General features: G+C 29.9%; 1 protein-coding gene across 2 annotated transcripts in view; it reads left to right on the plus strand.

The window, feature by feature from the left end:
• Positions 1-18860, plus strand: part of path (solute carrier family 36 member pathetic) — a 337200-nt gene that overhangs the window by 173136 nt on the left and 145204 nt on the right. The window contains exon 1 of one of the 2 annotated variants that reach the window (XM_075373144.1): positions 8167-8341. The exons of the other annotated variant lie outside the window; for it this stretch is intronic. The gene's annotated coding sequence lies outside the window, so the exon portion shown is untranslated. Of the gene's footprint in view, positions 1-8166; positions 8342-18860 lie in introns of those variants that run through there. 2 annotated transcript variants of the gene reach the window in all.

Genomic DNA, 18860 nt, shown 5'->3' on the forward strand with positions numbered 1-18860 from the left:
CCAAAAAGGAGTGTAATGTTTCTAGGCTGTATGTATGTTTGTTTCTTCCAACGTAGCAGCTTAACGACTGAATCGATTTAGATATATGACCCCGCGTTGGAATCCTTACGGTAGTGGGATATATATATATATATATATATATATATATATATTTATGCAGGTGATTCAAAAGGAAAGGAAAATAATCTGAAAACTGATTCTAGAACTTCAAATAAGCAAAAATGTTCAAGAAAATATATGTCCGAAAACGCTTTGTTGTCGAGTTACGGCTTGCGAAACATTTCTTGCGGATTTCAGTTCCCTCCGCTGAAATTTCAGTATATTTGGTGTAAACATGATGGTTTCTTATATTTTTTGATCTGAAAAATCTAATAGAATAGGACCCATAACTGTATTTCCCGTAGTTTTCAAGATATCCAACCTAAAACAGAAAATTTCTGTGACCAAAAACATTTTTTAGGATTGAAGTACTATATCATAACTTTGAAAAGTGACTAATAAATGGGTAAATTTTATTATCAAAACGTGTAGATAATTCTATTCTGAGAAAATTGATGTAATAAAATGTATGAAAAACAAATAAAAAACCAACTTTTATTAATAAGAAACTTAAAAAAAATCCTATAAATTTGTAAAAATTAAAAAGAGCAGATTAAAAGTACAATAAATTTAGACCTTTGAAAAATTACAGTATTTTTAATTTATTTAAAAAAATATATTTAGTGTAGTTTATAATCTAATAATTTATTTCATGACTGCCCAAAAAGGAGTGTAATGTGTTTAGAGTGTATGTATGTATGTTTGTTTGTTCCACCGCAGCAGTTCAACGACTAAACAGATTAAGATGAATGACCCCCCCCCCACCCGACAGCCACCGTGGCGTGAGTATTAGCGTCTCGGCCTTTCATCTGGAGATCCCAGGTCCGAATCCCGGTCAGAAATTGCATTTTCACACAGGTTACTAATCATTCATCTCATTATTTGAAGCAATACATAAGGGTTGTCCCGGAGGTTTAAAAGGGAAAAAAATGACCCGGCATTGTAATCCTTACATTACCGCAATTGTCATAGGCTGTAAATAAATTTAAAAATAAATATACTATATATAAAAAATATGATGTGGTGAACACCACATGACTTCCTTGTACCTCTGTTAAATTAGATTACCCATTTTTTTAAATCAAAAGTACATAAAATTTTTTTTCATTAATAACTTCTGATATTTTTTATTTTTATTGTTATTATTGCAAGTATTATTTATCATAAAACGTTTTACAATCACAGGTTAATAATTATTAATAAATCAATATATTTCAATTAAAATAAAAAAAGGAAATGAAGTCTGATTTGAACCGATGTGTCCTTGTAAGATTCAAATATTTCATTTGGCTATAACTCTAGAAAACTAATGAAAATAAGTACCATTTATGATATATCGTTGAAAAGATCTCAATGAGGACTTATTACTGCAGTTAAGAAAAAGTTCAAAATCCAAATGTTTAGTATTTTGGGCTTTTTTTTGGACACTTTTTGTCCAGTAAATTGCAATCAAAAGGGGAGGTGCATAACTGGATGTTACAACAGTCCTAAATCCAAAATTTCAACATCTTACGGCTAATCGTTTTTGAGTTAAACAAGATATATACGTACGTACGTACGTACAGACGTCACGCCGAAGCTAGTCAAAATGGATTCAGGGATGGTCAAAATGGATATTTCTGATGAAATCTGAAAAACTAATTTTTTCGCACAATACACAATACTTCCTGTAATTCGTACAAGGAAGTAAAATAATTCACCCGCACGCTCTTAGTTATCCTATATTAAAGAGCAATGGTTTTTTTGGCGTCGTATTTTTTTAATTTTTTATATTTATCTCTTGTTTACTTTTTTAAAATCTAATATTGCAAGTAAATAAAAAATTGTTTTTTTGGAAAAGAAATAATAGAGTTCAACAGGTTAGATCAAATATAGATTTTTTTTGTTGTAATATATTAGTTTTTTTTTAAACAGTAATCACCAACGCATTACTTTTTATAATTGCAGAAATGAAGTCATTCAAAAACGGTTTGTCTGGTTATTTATATTACAAATTAGTCATGTGAAAAAAATTATATTGAAAATTGCTATAATTACAATAAGGAAAAAAGGCGTACTGATATCAATAACTTTCAGTTATTTATAAGTTACCGTTAATAAATACAACTGTCCACACACAAACGTATTTAATTAAAAAATTAAAAAATCATTTAAAAATTAAATGGTCAAATTTATCAAAGTTTCTAATTTCTTTGGGTGACTCCAGTTACAACATACATATCATAAAACTAAAAAAAAAGTTAAACAATTTAATATTAACATTAGTGAAATTTCAGTACAAACAAATTTACACCCCGTTTTGAAATAATTATTCCATTTATCGATAAAAATGATTTTTCTTCAACTAGTCTATAGGCCAAAAAAAAAAATCAAGTGAATTTTGCATCGTAAAAAAATAATCGCTTAAGTTTTAGTCTATAATAAAAACAGAAATTTTCTCTTTAAAACAGTGTATCATTTATGTATTATTTATAAAAACTAGCAGTGATTTTATTTGTTATTTAATTAAAATATGGATAAATGTAGAAAATAGTTTAAACAAAGATGTATATTCTATTTTAAATCTCAGTAATATTAAATTAATGGACATTTTTCATACAACTCCAATAAACGTTTGATAATGAATGAAATCAAACCTTTAATTTAAAAAGTAATTGAATCCAAGATTTCTGTAAAAATATCTAAAAGAGAAGACATTAATCCTGAATGAAAGTTTACGTGATTTTCTACGGTTGAACATATTTAAAAGGATTGCTATATTACATATAGGAGTGCAAATTAAACTGTATTTTTACAAAAGATGTTCGTGGTAGGGTGCTCCCTGCGCAGCGATCCACGGTTGTGCTCGATGACCACATTGATAGTCACCTGATGCCAAATGTTGTTGTCAGTTCCGACGATTTCTTGTTGAATGTTCTCCTGCAATTCATTAATCGTGTAAGGATTTGATTCATTAATACCTTTCGAATAGCTTCAAAGGAAAAAACCGCAACTACACCAATTTTTTTTTTCTGTTTGGCCTCCGGGAATCACTGTCAAGTATTACTTCAGATAATGATATGAGTCAAGTGAAGTGTAATCTTGTACAGTCTAGGTCCACCATTCCTGTGATGTGTGGTTAATTGAAATCCAACCACCAAACAACACAGATATCCATGATCTAGTATTCAAATCCGTATAAAAGTAACTGCCTTTACTAGGATTTGAACGTTGTAACTCTCGACTTCGAAATCAGCTGATTTGCGAAGACGCGTTCACCTCTAGACCAACCCGGTGGGTTAACTACACAAATCTTTTTTTTTCTTTTTCCTGTTTATCCTCCGGGAATTACCATTCAGGTATTACTTCAGAGAATGATATGTATGAGTGTAAGTGAAGTATAGTCTTGTACAGCCTCAGTTCGACCATCCCTGAGATGTGTGGTTAATTGAAACCCAACCACCAAAGAACACCGGTATCCGCGATCTAGTATTCAAATCACTATAAAAGTCTTTACTAGGATTTGAACGTTGGAACTCTTGATTTCCAAATCACCTGATTTGGGAAGACGCGTTCATCACTAGACCAACCCGATGGATTTGGCTTATGTTCCTTTTCTTTTTTTTTTATCCTTTTTTTTAACACCCCAAAGTGACCGGTCCTCGCCGTTAAGCTTTACGCAGTCCCTTCAGGGTGTCGTGGCAGTCATCTTCCCTCCTGTCTTGCCCTTCTCTGAGGGCGTCCCAACGGGGTCCTTCTAGCTTCATCAAGGAGCAGTATAGCCTTCCCTTCTGGAAGACCACTACACCCCTCCGCTAGAAGGCTGCCCTTCCCAATCCTGACCTAGGTTGCTGAACACGCATTGCGCGCATTCAGCAAACCACCGCGTCCTCTCTCACACCTGAGGGTCCCAAATGCATCATCAGAGCACCCCAACTAACCTTCATTCTTGCATACGAAGGAGCCAAAGCGTCCTCTGCATCCAGGCTGCCTCCCTGGCCCTGCACGGTGACCACGATTCACCCCCTTTTTTTTTTGGCTTATGTTCCTTACTCGAGCACAACCGCACGTTACTAACTGACTTCTTCTTGTCTACATCAGACCAAGTGGACGCAACCGATGTTTATTCTAACAGACTGGCGCTACGAGACTCAAACGATTGCATTATTACGTGAAATATTCCGAGGACGAGTTATATCACGAAACGAAGACATCAATGGCTAACTAGATGGTGTCACTAGTACCTCTCCACGTTTTCCTGTGAGGTTATATGAAGAAACAAAACAAATTGTGCCAGTAATCTGAAAAAACAATTCAATCGTTGAAAGAGAATATTTAAACTGTTATTCATACTTCAATGGTGTAATTAATGGAACGACGATGCAGAACTTCCTTAAAAGGATTAACATTTGTAACAGAAAGCGAAGAGAGGTATTGTGTTCCACATTTAATCGTAAATTATGTATCTTAGAAATAAATATAATAATTTTTAAAAATAATATTTGTTTTATTATTAATTTGTGTAAAATTCGTTCAAACTCAAATTTTGATCAATTTTTAAAAATGTTTTCTTCTGTTTTAATTATTTTTCCTCTAGTATTAAAATAATGATTATAGTTGAATCGATTTGTATTCATTTGTTTTTCAACTGTTATTTTAGATAGCGTCGATTGATAATATTGTATTTTAATTATCTTTTATTTAGTTAGAATCCACGGTTCCGGATTTTTGTAAGCGAGGACTGCAACATGTGAATCGATTATACTTTGTACAGTATGAAGTAATAATATCTTAAGTAATATTTTTGAGTGGTAATAAATGAAAATATTCCTTTGAACTGATAAAAAATTATCTACATTTAAATTTTCACTGTTACACTTTGTTTTAATCTTTGATCCGTTTAATTATTATATAAATGTAGTTAATTTGATTATTTTTTTATATGATTATATGGTATGGTGAATGTTGAACTTCATCCCGGAACCTGTTTTTACATTTTTTATTATTATTCTTTATGTTTAGGAATGCATTGTTTTGTTTGATTAATTTTGATAATTATTTATTTGGTATTGTCCTTTTATTACTTATACTTTAATTAAAACTAATTGATTGATTTATATGTATATTTATTTACATTTTTGGTTTTTGTTATACATTTTGCATAATCACATTTTTCAAGTTCAACATATTTGCGTGTTTCATTTATTAATGAAGTGTAGAATTAAATAATGTGAAATCAATCGATGGGGTTTCACAGTAAGTTCGGAAAGTCGGTGTGCAGTATGCTTTAGGATTCTTTTTTTTCTTGTTTTGGCCTCCGCTAACTACCGTTCAGATAGTACTTCGGAGTATGAATGAGGATGATATATATGAGTGTAAATGAAGTGCAGTCTTGTACAGTCTCAGTTCGACCATTCCTGAGATGTGTGGTTAATTGAAACCCAACCACCAAAGAACACCGGTATCCACGATCTAGTATTCAAATCCGTGTAAAAATATCTGGCTTTACTAGGACTTGAACGCTGGAACTCTCGACTTACAAATCAGCTGATTTTCGAAGAAGCGTTCACCACTAGACCAACCCGGTGGGTTAGGCTTTAAGATTATGTGATGCCTTCGGCGTTAAATTGGTTGCTCTGTGGGTTCGTTGGGCGTTGCTCAGTAATAAACCTAGACGTCAGTTCTTGATTTGTGATTGAACGTTCTTCGTTTCGTTTATTGGAATCAATAGTTGCAAGAAACATTCTTTCTGTAGAGTAACGCATTTTTCTCGTTGAACACGTCTTTCGTGAAGATGAAAACTATACCGATTTAGTGAAACACAAGTTTTCTGAAAAGATACTCCTGTTCCTCATCACAACGCAATTCGAACTCTTTCGAAAAATTTCAAGCAACAGCCGCTGTTGAAGATTCTGATCGAAGTGGAAGGTCACCTAAACTAAACTTTACGTTTTGACACCTAAGGAATTCGAAAAACCGGAATGTAATTTCCCGGATGTACGTATGTGTGTTCGGTGTCTCACATCTTATATCTCCAGAATTACTGGACCGATTTTGACCAAACTTGGTCAGATATATTTCTGAATATGGGGTAATGATGCCATTAAATTTTCAACTTAAAAGGCCAAGGGAGTGACGCTGTAGAGCAAGGTCACCCTCAGTATCTCGAGATTTCGCCTAATTAGGGTCTAATTTTTCTTAAGCAGAATTTTTAACAATTAAAAAGTAATAATATTTGCAAAAGTAAATTTTTTTAAAAATCGCACCCCCATCCCAACAAATGCTCTAAATTAGTGGCTAAGTGGGTATACTGCGTCAATAGTATACCCCTGTCATCACAAGAAGCGCTAGTGTGTCATTGACGTACAACTGTTGTAAAAAAGTATTATGTTTAAAAAAAATGATAAAGATTTTTTAAATTAAGTTGTATGTGTAAGCCGTGCATCAGAAAAAAACCGCGTGATGGAAATGTCCTACAACTTTAGTTTCAGCTTTTTTTTTTAAGTATACCAACCGGATCATGTTTATTAATATCATATTGACTAAGTACATAGATAAACATTTTTGTTTATCTAAAACAAAACACTTTTTCTTTTACTTAAAAATGTAAAAACATAATCTAAACTAACACTTTTTAAGTGAATTGTTTTATCTTTTATATTAAATCAAGAACCCTCTCCCCAGAAACTAATTTTTTTTTAATGTTCTATCAAAAATATTCCTCATATTTGGCAGTGATTAATAATATCAATTGTTTTTCACTTAGCAACAATAAAATAGATACCCACATATACACTCATGTACTACGTACACCACTTTCGGAACGACGGTTGCAAAAAAGCCTGCGCGCTACATAAATTTTAACGTTTCACATTAATGATGTAATTATTACATTTATATGATGCTGGAAAAGTAAAAAGTTAGGAAAATAGTTTTTGTAGCAATGTTTTGTCAAAATAAAATATTGTTTTGGGTGTACCAGTAAACCTGTTAAAAGTAATAATAAATAAATACGGGTAAAGTACGTTTTATAAAGTATAAAAAAACCACACAGGTAACCAAGTCAGCCTAAGTATCGAGTATATATATATATATATATATATATATATATATATATATATAAAGATAATACAAACAAGATATGTTCTGAAAATGATAGCCTTACATCTTAACCAATTTTTATTCGTTATTTTTTACTTTATTGTACGAAATAAAGGAAGTATTGTGATCCCAAAAAATTCGGTTTTCATATTTCAACGGAAATATCCATTTTGACCATCCCTAAATCCACTTTGAGTAGTTTCGGCATGACGTCTGTACGTAAGTACGTATGTATCTCGCATAATTCAAAAACGATTAGTCGTAGGATATTGAAATTTTATATTTAGCACTGTTGTAACATCTAGTTGTGCACTTCTTATTTTGATTGCAATCGACTTGATCAAAAATGTCCACAAAAGCCCAAAATTCAAAAACTTTGGATTTTGGACTTTCAAGTGGTACTTATTTTCATTGGTTCCAGAGTTATAGCCAAATGAAATTTTAATTAATGAAATATTTTGATCTTACAAAGGGAAGGCATATCGTTTCGAATTCGACTTCATTTCCTTTTTTTTTTAATTTCCTTTTTTTAATTTACATATATTGATTTATTAATAATTATTAAATGCTGATTCAATAATAATAAAAAAAAAAAATATCAGATGTTATTAATGAAATCAAATTTTATGTACTTTTCATTAAAAAAAAAAAAAATGTGTTTATGTAATTTAGCAGGCGTACAAGGAAGTCATGTGACGTCCACATCAGACTTAAAAAAAATTAAATAAACAACGTAAAATGCATAATAGCCTATATCGGTTTTGTAATTATTGTAATTATCTACTGGAATTTAATAATCGATGTTTTATCGTTTGTTATAAATGTTGTTTTGCTTTTAATTTTTGTTTATTGTTTATCATATTAATTATTTATTAAAATGAATTAATGCAAGAATTTTTGCTATCATTGGTAATTAATGAAAACTTTAAAGTACATTTCATTCACGATATTGATTATTTATCAGTATATGTTTATATAGGCAACTACTGACACAATTGTTAAATATTCGATAACGATGAGAATGTTTTACAGTAACTTGTTATAAACACCATGATAAGAAGTCACTGTTAACGTAACCCCTCAGTTAACGTTTGGCCTTTTAGCCGCTCTGTTCATGTTTTCAGCTGGTGATTTTTTCTCTTTTTCATAGACTTTACATATGGTAAGATATTATAATATTCTATTTTGAAAATCTTTACTTATATTTTTATTATTTTTCAGTTTTAATTTAAATATGTATTTTTCTTTTTGAAAATAAAAAAAAAATCATTATTCAACATTTAAAATAATATTAATAGTAATGCTCTATTTAACTGATTTTTTAAAATGCTGGTTACATCTGTTAGTCGTTTTTACCCTCCCGAACTGTGAATAAGGTGTTGATAATCATGTTAAAAGTTTCATTGATAAAAAATAAACTAAAAAAATTCTAGTATTTACATACCAAAAAAATAATAAATAAGAATTTTAAAAATTGATAAAAATAGGTTTTGAGAGAAAATTAGAAGATAGGAACATCTTCATGAAAAGATTATTCTTTAATAAATGAAAAAAAAAAATTAATTTCCATTTTAAATAGTGGTATGCATAATTTACTAAAAGAAAAAGCACCAAATTTACCCCTCGATTTGTACCCCAAGAATTTTAGTACGGTTTAATTTCACAGAGTGACCCAGGAAACCAGTGCTAAATGTTTCACGTACCGAAACTTGCTAATGAACCGTTTTCTGACTTTTGGTTTTATTTTTGGCTATAGAATTATTTCCCTAGAGATTGCCGTGCAATTTGAAATCACCGATACATATATATATCCGAACTGACTTAATGTGAATACTTAACATTTTTTTGAATGTTTCTGTACATAGTGAAACAAGAATATTAAATTAACGCCGACGGTTTTGGGGAAAAAATTAAAAGAATAAGTAATATTTATGTATGTAAAAATGTTTCAAAAAATTCACCTAAATTCATGAAATTAAAAAAATGCGATCAGAACTGATTTTTCATTAATCCTATTGTAATAGTTAAATTATAATTGTGTAAAATATTATTTATGGATGATAAAAAATTTCGATTTATTTAATATTTCAACAGGATTGGAGACAGTAACGAAATCATTTATTGCTCATACTTCCGAATTTCGTTAACACGAAATTTTGTAATATATGACATGTATATAATTTATGAAACAAATAAATTAACAAATAATATAACCACCTTATTATCACGTTTATATATTCTTTAGATCTTTCGGCTTACTTGGAAGCCATCATCAGGAATTAAAATTAATGCATTCAAAGTCAAAAATTAAAACATCATAGTTAAAATTTAAAAAAAATAATATACCAGTAGGACCAGACAGTCCATGACTGTTTTTAAATTTTAATTATGATTCTTTAACTTTTGACTTTAAACGCATTAATTTTAACTCCTGATTATGGCTTCCAAATAAGCCGAATCATCTAGAGAAAGTATCAACGTGCTGGTAAGGTGGATTATATTAATTGTTAATTTATTTATTTAACATATCAGCGGTACCATATTTGAGAAATTAATTTATGAAACATTGATGGAATAGATTTTTAATTAAAAAAATTAATTTGTTTTTTGGTGTGAGAGATTTCTTTGCAAAGTTCGGTAAGTTACTTTGGTATTTCAGTTTTATTTTACTTTTTTAATTCAGCGCGTTGTAATAGTGTAGATTATTTTTTTAAGCATGAGGCAATTTTTTTTGTCAAGTTTTTACACTTACAATAGAGCATTAATATAAATGAAAACTACGTCTAATTTAAGCTAAACGTTACTAATTTAAGTTAAATAGTTTATAAAATTTGTCTTTTTGGAAGCGTATATAAATTCTTTAATCCGTTTATTTATATTTAGTTGTTCCCAGTTTATCGGAGGTAATATTAAGCCTTCTAATAATGCTGATTGGTTGCAGAAATGTCGAATTTATTATACTTTGGACATAGTTTTTCTATCGATTCGTTTATTTTATTTATGAGCGATTAAAACCCCGTTTAAATGATGTAAACACAGTTATTTATTCATTTTTTGTTTCATTAAGCGCCATTTAACTTTGCAGATGAATTCTCATGTTACTATATCTTCATACAAAAACGTACAATAAAATATAATTATATCTTAAGAATCATCATCTTCCTTCTGTTGAAAACGTAAAAACTATTTACGTATCATTTTAGGTGTTTCTTCGAGTAAAAGTAGAAAAAAAAAACTTCGTTTACAGGAAAACTTCTGAGAAATAAAAATTTGGACAAATAAAAAAAGCTCTTCCAAAGTTCTTCGCAAGAAGAGCGACTTTTCGTTTCCGGCGCTCTCGCTGTTTCGCTGTCAGAAACGCACTGATTTTCAGAGTTCAACGAACTACATACGTCCGATAATTACATAAAAACGTCAAAGTGAGCTCAACTCACCACTGTGACTCATTATATAAGCGCTTATGAAGAATACACAAGTCAACATAACCTCAAATTGAGGTTATCTTGTTTGTGTTCGATTTTAAATCGGGCGTAACAGAAAACCGACTCAACGGTTTGAACGAAAGTAATACCATACTTTTCTTCGATAAGGCTGTAAAAAAAAAAATTAACCTACAGCGATAAAAATGTGATATTTTAACATGCTGTTCATGTAGCTGTTATTTATTGTTCTCCCGAGTTCGATTGTACGATTTTTAAACCGTTCATGTTTTTTTTGGTTCAAAAGAAGCGGATACCGGGATCTGAAGGGTGTTTTGGGATAAATTTTATATCGTTGGAATCGTTAGTGCAACACGAATACGAAATAACAATTTTAAATCGAAATAAAGTGATAGAAAAGCATGGTAGACGTAATTGAAAGTATTTTTTATTAATTAAAAAACGCGCGTAAAATGTAGATGTTCTTAAAGTACAGTTTGATAGCAGTACGTATGTAGTTGAACTTTGTTATTATCAACTTTTATTTTAACTATTTACGTAAATCGGTTTTTTTTTTACTACTAATAGCAGATGTATGTTCAGTTAAAACTGGGTGTACTTTAACGAGAGAAATGTTGTTCCACGTGCGCCTTTTTAATTCATAAAATATTTTCATATTATTTGCATTCATCACGCGTCTCCATCATTATTTCGATTTCAATTTCTTATATTTGACAATTCCAACGATCTCATATATATATCGGAAAAGTCCGTTACATGCCGGAATAAACTTCTTTTGAAAAAAAAACATACGCGATTTAAAAATAATTTAATCGAATTCGACTGAATGTTAAATTAGTGTTAAATGAAAACATGTTAGAATATAAGTTTTTTCGTTATTTTTTTTTTATAGTTGAAATATTTTATTTTTCTGAAAAACTGTGTTTTTTTTCTCTTTTCATACCATTAAAAAGAAAACGGTAAAAATTAAGCAAGTCGTTTTCTTACTCATATATGTATATATATATCGTAGGCGAATTGAAAAATCAGGCTTATTGCAATGCCCCCGGCTAATTGGAAAATGAAACATAATACATTTGGATTATTGCTTGCAATTATAAATATAATCTAACCAAACTTAACCTACACTCGCTTCGCTCGCTAACCTTGAGCGTAGGTTAGCTTTTATAAGATTATATTTATAAATTCCAATTAAACGGTAATTTTCCAATTAGCCGGGCGTATTGCAATAAGCCTGATTTTTTAATTCGTCTATGACATATATATTTCGCAGAAAAGATTGATGATTCCGATGATTAAATCAATTTTTTTACATCAGCTCGGCAAAGTCACCTGCTAAGTTATATAGCGTTTAGTATATTGATGTTAAACAAAAAAAATATATTTTTTATGTACATTTTTAGTTTTGAGCATTTTATATATGAATGAACATCTCACATTTTTCTACTTATTTTGTTAAAATATTATACGGAGTTAACTTAAGTTTCCATGTATAGAAAAATTAACATTTTTTATGAAAACCCATTTTTTATTATGTAACTAGCAAACCCTAATATGCTTCGCTATTGCTACATTTGAGTGTGTATATATATTAAATGAACACAATTGAAAGTTTGATAAAACATTAACAAAATGAACATTACGGAACTTTACAAAATTTAACCTTTCCCCCTTTTCCTCCCTCTTTCCCTTTCCGTCCCCCATTTCTCTTTCCCTCGTTCCCTTTTTCTTTTTCCTCTTTCCATTTCCTTTTCTCGTTTTTTTCTTTTTTCCATTTTCCCCTTCTACTTTTTGCTGTCTTCCCTTTTCCGATTTTCCCTTTTCCCCGCTCGTAAATCGGTCCAGTAGTTTTTTAGTCTATAGCAGACACACATATCGGAAAGATTGAAACAAAAATCGTAAAATATTTAGTATAGCGTGTGTTGCTTTTACGTCCAACAGATAGCGCTATTTTTTAAAAAAACATGTATTTACCTGTCACAGGTGTGACATCTTTGGTATATGAATAGTAGGTATATATAGAAACGCGCGTATTCGATTGTAACGTTGTGTCAAAATTTTAAAGCAATCCGTGAAGAACTTTCGGAGATTTAATATTTTGAACAAACGAACATTTACGTTTTTATTTATATAGATATACTCTACATAACAACCTTTTTTTTGCTTGATCATATCGCCACATAAGCGTGAAGCTTTTGCGTAGTGGAGATCTATACGATATGGAAATGTAATGTTTTAGTGTATGAAAAATGACATACAATAATGTTCATGATCGGGGTTCGAGCCCGGGACCTGCAAATGAAAGACCGAGATTTTACCATTCCGTTATGGAGATCGGTGGAATGACAAAAAACATGGAACGCATTTCTATGCGTGTCCTCCACTGCTGAAGAACACGTAACCCGTAAATTTCCGTACATAGGAAAATTAAACATTTTTTTAATGAAAATCATGGTGTATCAGAAAAAGATACAAAACATAAATCATCTCAAAAAACGTATCACCAACGCCAAATACATACAAAGACAAATCTCATAGGCGAATTGAAAAATCTGGCTTATTGCAATGCGCCCGGCTAATAGGAAGATTACCGTGTAATTGGAATTTATAAATAGAATATTTTTTTTTTCGGGAAGGAGGTGGAAAACCTACGCTCGCTAGTCAAGGTTAGCGAGCGTAGGTTAAGATTGGTTAGATTATATTTATAAGTAATAATGCAAATGCGTTATATTTTATTTTCCAATTAGCCAGGCGCATCGCAATAAGGCTGACTTTTCATTTCGCCTACGACATATATATTAGTATACACACCATGACTTTCACAAAAAAAGTTTTTCCTGTGTATGGAAACTTATAGGTCTCCTATAGATGTTTTAGATGTTTCATGTTAAGATAAAATATAATAAATAGTTTCCAGATGTAATAATACTCGTTAATAAGGTAAGGTACGAGTAATGAAAAAATTGAATTAAAAAGAAATTCAATACGGCCTTGATAATGTGGCGGGTTTGATATTACTGTACTTTTATTTCGAGTTGTTATTAATTTATAACTATTTAAAGTGTGACGATAGAAAGACTCATCTCAGAGATATATTTTAATGTTAGGCTATAAAAATTGATTTTATTATTACCGCTTAAGTATTATTTTTAAACAGCCATTCCTAAATGGCGGAAAACCTGTAAATAGTAAGTCTAAAAAAAAATATGTATACAAATTCGGTTAGGATAACAGGAAAAGTTAAATACCTCTGAACTAATAAAGATTTTTTTTTTTATATATAAATTTGTTTGCCTATTTCAGACGGTGTAAAGTTAGGTTTTTTTTCAGTTTTTTAAAGAAAAAATCTAGTGAAGGAAATGTTTTCGTAAAAGTTATTAAAAAAATAAATAAGTCCTTTATTTACAATTATTTTGAAGCTATTATTTAATAATTTTCAAACTTAACGTCGAAGATATTACGCTACTAATTTAGGGACCATTTTTTTTTTCGTTTAATTCATATTAACATCTATAATGCACAAAAGGTCATCATCATTTTAATAGAGAATTAAAAAAAAACAGTATCGGGTGAGTTATTTTTGAATTGTTGTATAATGGATTAAAGGTCGATGAAAAAAAAAATCATGTTACTCAAATCATCTCTGTTAATAATTAGTTTAAATAATTTTCATTCGTCATTGTTTATTTCCAAATTGCGTAACGTGTTTTATGTTATGTTTATTCTTGTTTTCCCATATAACTGGTCAATAATTTTAATTTTAATTTGGTACTGCATATATTTATAATATACAAAAGACATTAAAAATAAATTATCTAATTTAAGAGTCATGATATTACATATTTTACCAGGAAATTAATATAATTCCTGATTTATATCTTGTTGATAATAGATTTTTCAGGGTTTTCCAGTTACAATTACAAAAAAAAACAAACTTTATTTTAATTAAAATATTCATCATTATGTTTCAATATAATTATGAAAAATATTTAGATGTCCTACAGTTTAATTTATGTAATTCTTTAGATTGGTATTTATCCTAATTGTATCGAATCGAAATACGTTCTGGTAATTTTTACTGCCTTGTACGAGATAAAGGAAGTATTGTGATCGCGAAAAATTTCGGTTTTCAAATTTCAACGGAAATATCCATTTTGACCATCATTGAATCTAATTATTTTGTCTAATTTTTTTATCTAATTATTATTTTGACTAGTTTCGGCGTGACCTCTGTACGTACGTATGTATCTCGCACAACTCAAAACCAAGTAGCCATAGTATGTTGAAATTTTGGATTTAGAACTATTATAACTTCAAGTTGTGCCCTTCCTTTTTGATTGTATCCGACCAGACCAAAAGTGTCCAAAAAAGCTCAAAATCCAAAAGAAATTTGGATTTTGGAGTTTTTATTAACTGCAGTGATAAGCTTTCATCGAGAGCTTTTCAACGATATATCATAAGTGGTACTTATTTTCATTGGTTCCAGAGTTTACAACCAAATGAAACTTTAATTAATGAAATGTTTGGATTTTATAAGGGGAAGACACATCGGTTCGAATCAGACTTCATCTCTTTGTTTTTTAACTTATTTTTCTTTAATTTAAATATATTGATTTATTAATAATTGTTAACCGCTGATTATAAAAAAAATTGTTCACAATAAATAATAATGCAATAACAAAAAAAAAAAGAGTAAAATATAAGAAGTTATTTATGAAATAAAATTTTATTTATTTTTCATTTTAAAAATATGTGTATATATAATTTAATAGGCGTGCAGTTAAGTTATGTGGTGTCCACATCATATTTAGTGAATCATTTGATTATTCGTTTTTGTTTTCATTTTGTTGATAGTTATATTATAAAACAATATTTTAAAAAACATAGTGTTAGATAGATATAAGACTTACATTTATTTAAACAGAAATCAAGGGACTCTTATTCTATTCTAATATTTCAGGTAAGATTATTGAATTAATAGTTGTATAAATATTTGATATTAATAAAAACGAATATTTTAGGATTTGTGTAATTGTCCACTTTATTAAAGAATTGGAAGATCGTATCTCACTTTCAAATGAAATAAGTTTAAATGAAGTGCAGCAAGAATGTGTAAATGTAATTTAATACGCGTACAAGGAAGTCATGTAGTGTCTACATCAGATTATTTTATTTAATTGAAATAATTAAAATTTTATTTAAAATTATTTAAAAAATATTGTATTTTACAACTTTAAAAAGAAAACGTTTTAAAAAAATTATTTTCAATAAATTTATTAATAATAATGCTCGTGACTGGAAATTGGCAAAACACCTTAAATTTTGTGTGTTGCACTGAAAAAGGCCGTTTAATAAGATTGCCAGGTGAGATCGGTAGTGACAAGTAAGGTAGGCGGGCATCACCTCAATCCGTTGGCTCTGAAAAGAACCATTTGACTACGAGATTCCGGACCTGGTTAATATAGTACAGAAAGGTGCAGTCCGCAGGTATATACTGCAGAATACTTAAAAAAACCGTTTTGACTTGCTATCTCACGGTCTAGTGAAAAATCTAACCGATATGATTGACTTCAAAGATTAACTAACCAGTTGGTTTTGAAAAGGGTTGTCTTCCGTTGTCCTCCCCTGTCGAATGTCATTACCCCGTGGTTTATATTAAATTTATTATTGTCCATTTAAAAGAATGTATGTCGATATACAGATGCGGCCCAAAACTTGGTCCGATGGCTCAAAACTAAGCCTGTATAAAATTTAACAATTTATTTATTCGTGGAGCCACAATATTAATATCATTGAAATGATGACTGAGGCCTTCTGTAAACACGAATAATAACCAAGCACAACTGTCAACTGGAGAAATTGTGTGCCGAGGTTTTAAAATAAAATCTTGTAATTAGTTGTTACCCCCCACCAATTGGTCGGTAATTGATGGTAAATTGCTTCTGAATTAATGAATCCAATATATGACGCCGATATATTTATTCAAAGCTGGTGTACTAATTTTTAAAAAAGTAACCCGGATTATTCCTTCCTTTGTTAATATGTGTGCCAAGTCTTTATTTAACACATGCAATTACCGGTTAGAATAGTGTGCTTAATGTTTATTCATCTGGAAACTGATACTCGCATGTCATTTAATGTTTTGAAAATTTATATTGTTAAGTACCACTTTTTATTTTTTATTTCTGTGTTGTTGTTAATTTAGGATTTTTTCATCTTAAAATTATTTATCTATTTTTTCAAATTTTGTATCACAGAGCAAAAATTTAATAGCACTATTCCTTAAAATTGTAAGTGACAAATAAATTACCTTTTTATCATAAGTAAAAGGTAAATTAGTCAAAGTTAATGAACTAATTTATATGCTATTTTTTTTATATAAAATGCCACTATGTTTCACTGAAAGATTTTTTATTGTCTTTCTTTTTTTCATTAAGACGACTGCTTGTTGATGCTTTCATTACCTACGTTTTATTACCATTTATATTGTCTTATTTTATTTATATACTCGTGTGTATATATATATATGTCGGAGAGGCGAGGAGATTTGTCAGGGATTCAACGTTTTGTGTTTCACTCATTTTTATTATTACAAGTGGAGAATATATAAGATTATAATAAAGTTCAATTAATAAAAATGAGTAGATAACTCGTACAATGAAATAATTACAAATGATAATTATCACTTATCAATAACTCAGTAGTACACGAATTATAATATAAGATTAATTCAATTTAGAATTCAAATAATATTAAAACAACTTGCGATAGACCGAGGCTCAGGGAAATAACGAATTCGCGATCACCAGGACGTCTGTTCGATCTGGGTTCCAAAGCAAGACTGCCTTTTCTCGATATTCTCAAATAATATGCCTACTGCATATTTCCTTTTCCTTATTAATTTTATGATACCCCTATCGTCCTGGGATCCCGACTACGTTGACAACCATGTGTCTACCTAGGCCTAAGCCTACCGCAATAAAACAATTTAAACCTTATTTTACAAAATATTACAAGTAATAGTACATTTCTTAAAACTACTAAAAATACAGATATTCTAAAGAATATTCTCATCGTTTTGTCGGAAGATACTCCACTGTACTTTATTCTCCGACATATATATATATAATAAATAAGCGAGCAACTGGTGCCTTTATTTCTTCTTTAATATAGCTATGTGTATATATATATATATATATATATATATATATACTACTCTGCTAAAGTGCATTTGTGTGTGTGTGTGTGTGTGTGCGCGCGCGCGCGCGCGTGCTATCTCCTTTAGCTTAGCATCGGAATGTACCGATCACTAGCGGAAAATCCTGATTCGTTAGTACATCTCTCGTGGTGGTCAGATGTATACTTATTATATTATTATATATCAATATTTCGTATATGCGTCTATATATATATATGCGAAATATAAATTAATAATATATTTTTCTACTTCTTTGTACGAAGTAAAGGAACTATTGTGATCGCGAAAAAAGTCTGTTTTCAGATTTCAATGGAAATATCTACTTCCATCCCTGAATCCATATAGTCATCTCTGAATCCATTTTGACTAGTTTCGGCGTGACGTCTGTACGTACGTACGTGTGTGCGTATGAATATCGCATAACTTAAAAACGATTAGCCGTAGTATGTTGAAATTTTTGATTTAAGACTGGTGTATCATCTAGTTGTGCATCTTCCCTTTTGATTGCAATCGCCTGGACCAAAAGTATCCTAAAAAGCCCAAAATTCAATTTGTTTTGGATTTTGGGCTTTTTCCTAATTGCAGTAATTTGCTCTCATTGAGAGCTTTTCAACGATTTATCATAAATGGTACTTATTTTCATCGGTTCCAGAATTATAGCCAAAAACCTTTAATTAATAAAATATTTGGATCTTATAAGGAAATCTAACGTGATCTCCTTTTTTGTAACTTTTTTTTAACGTAATATTTATTTATAATAATTTATTTATTAATAATTATCAGGCTTTTATTCTAAAAAAAATTACAATAGATAATAATTCAATAATTACAATAAAAAAATATCAGAAATTATTAATGAAATAAAATTTTATGTACTTTTCATTTAAAAAAAATGTTTGTGCGTAATTTTACAGGCGTACAAGGAATTCATGTGTCCATATCAGATTTCTCTTTTATGTGATTGTTTTTCTTCATAAATAAAGAACTATAGCCAAAAAGTCCGGAATGTACCGATCACTAGCGGAAAATCCCGATTCGTTTGT

Source organism: Lycorma delicatula, chromosome 8 (assembly GCF_047948215.1).
Source record: "Lycorma delicatula isolate Av1 chromosome 8, ASM4794821v1, whole genome shotgun sequence".
In the NCBI taxonomy this organism is placed as follows: domain Eukaryota; kingdom Metazoa; phylum Arthropoda; class Insecta; order Hemiptera; family Fulgoridae; genus Lycorma; species Lycorma delicatula.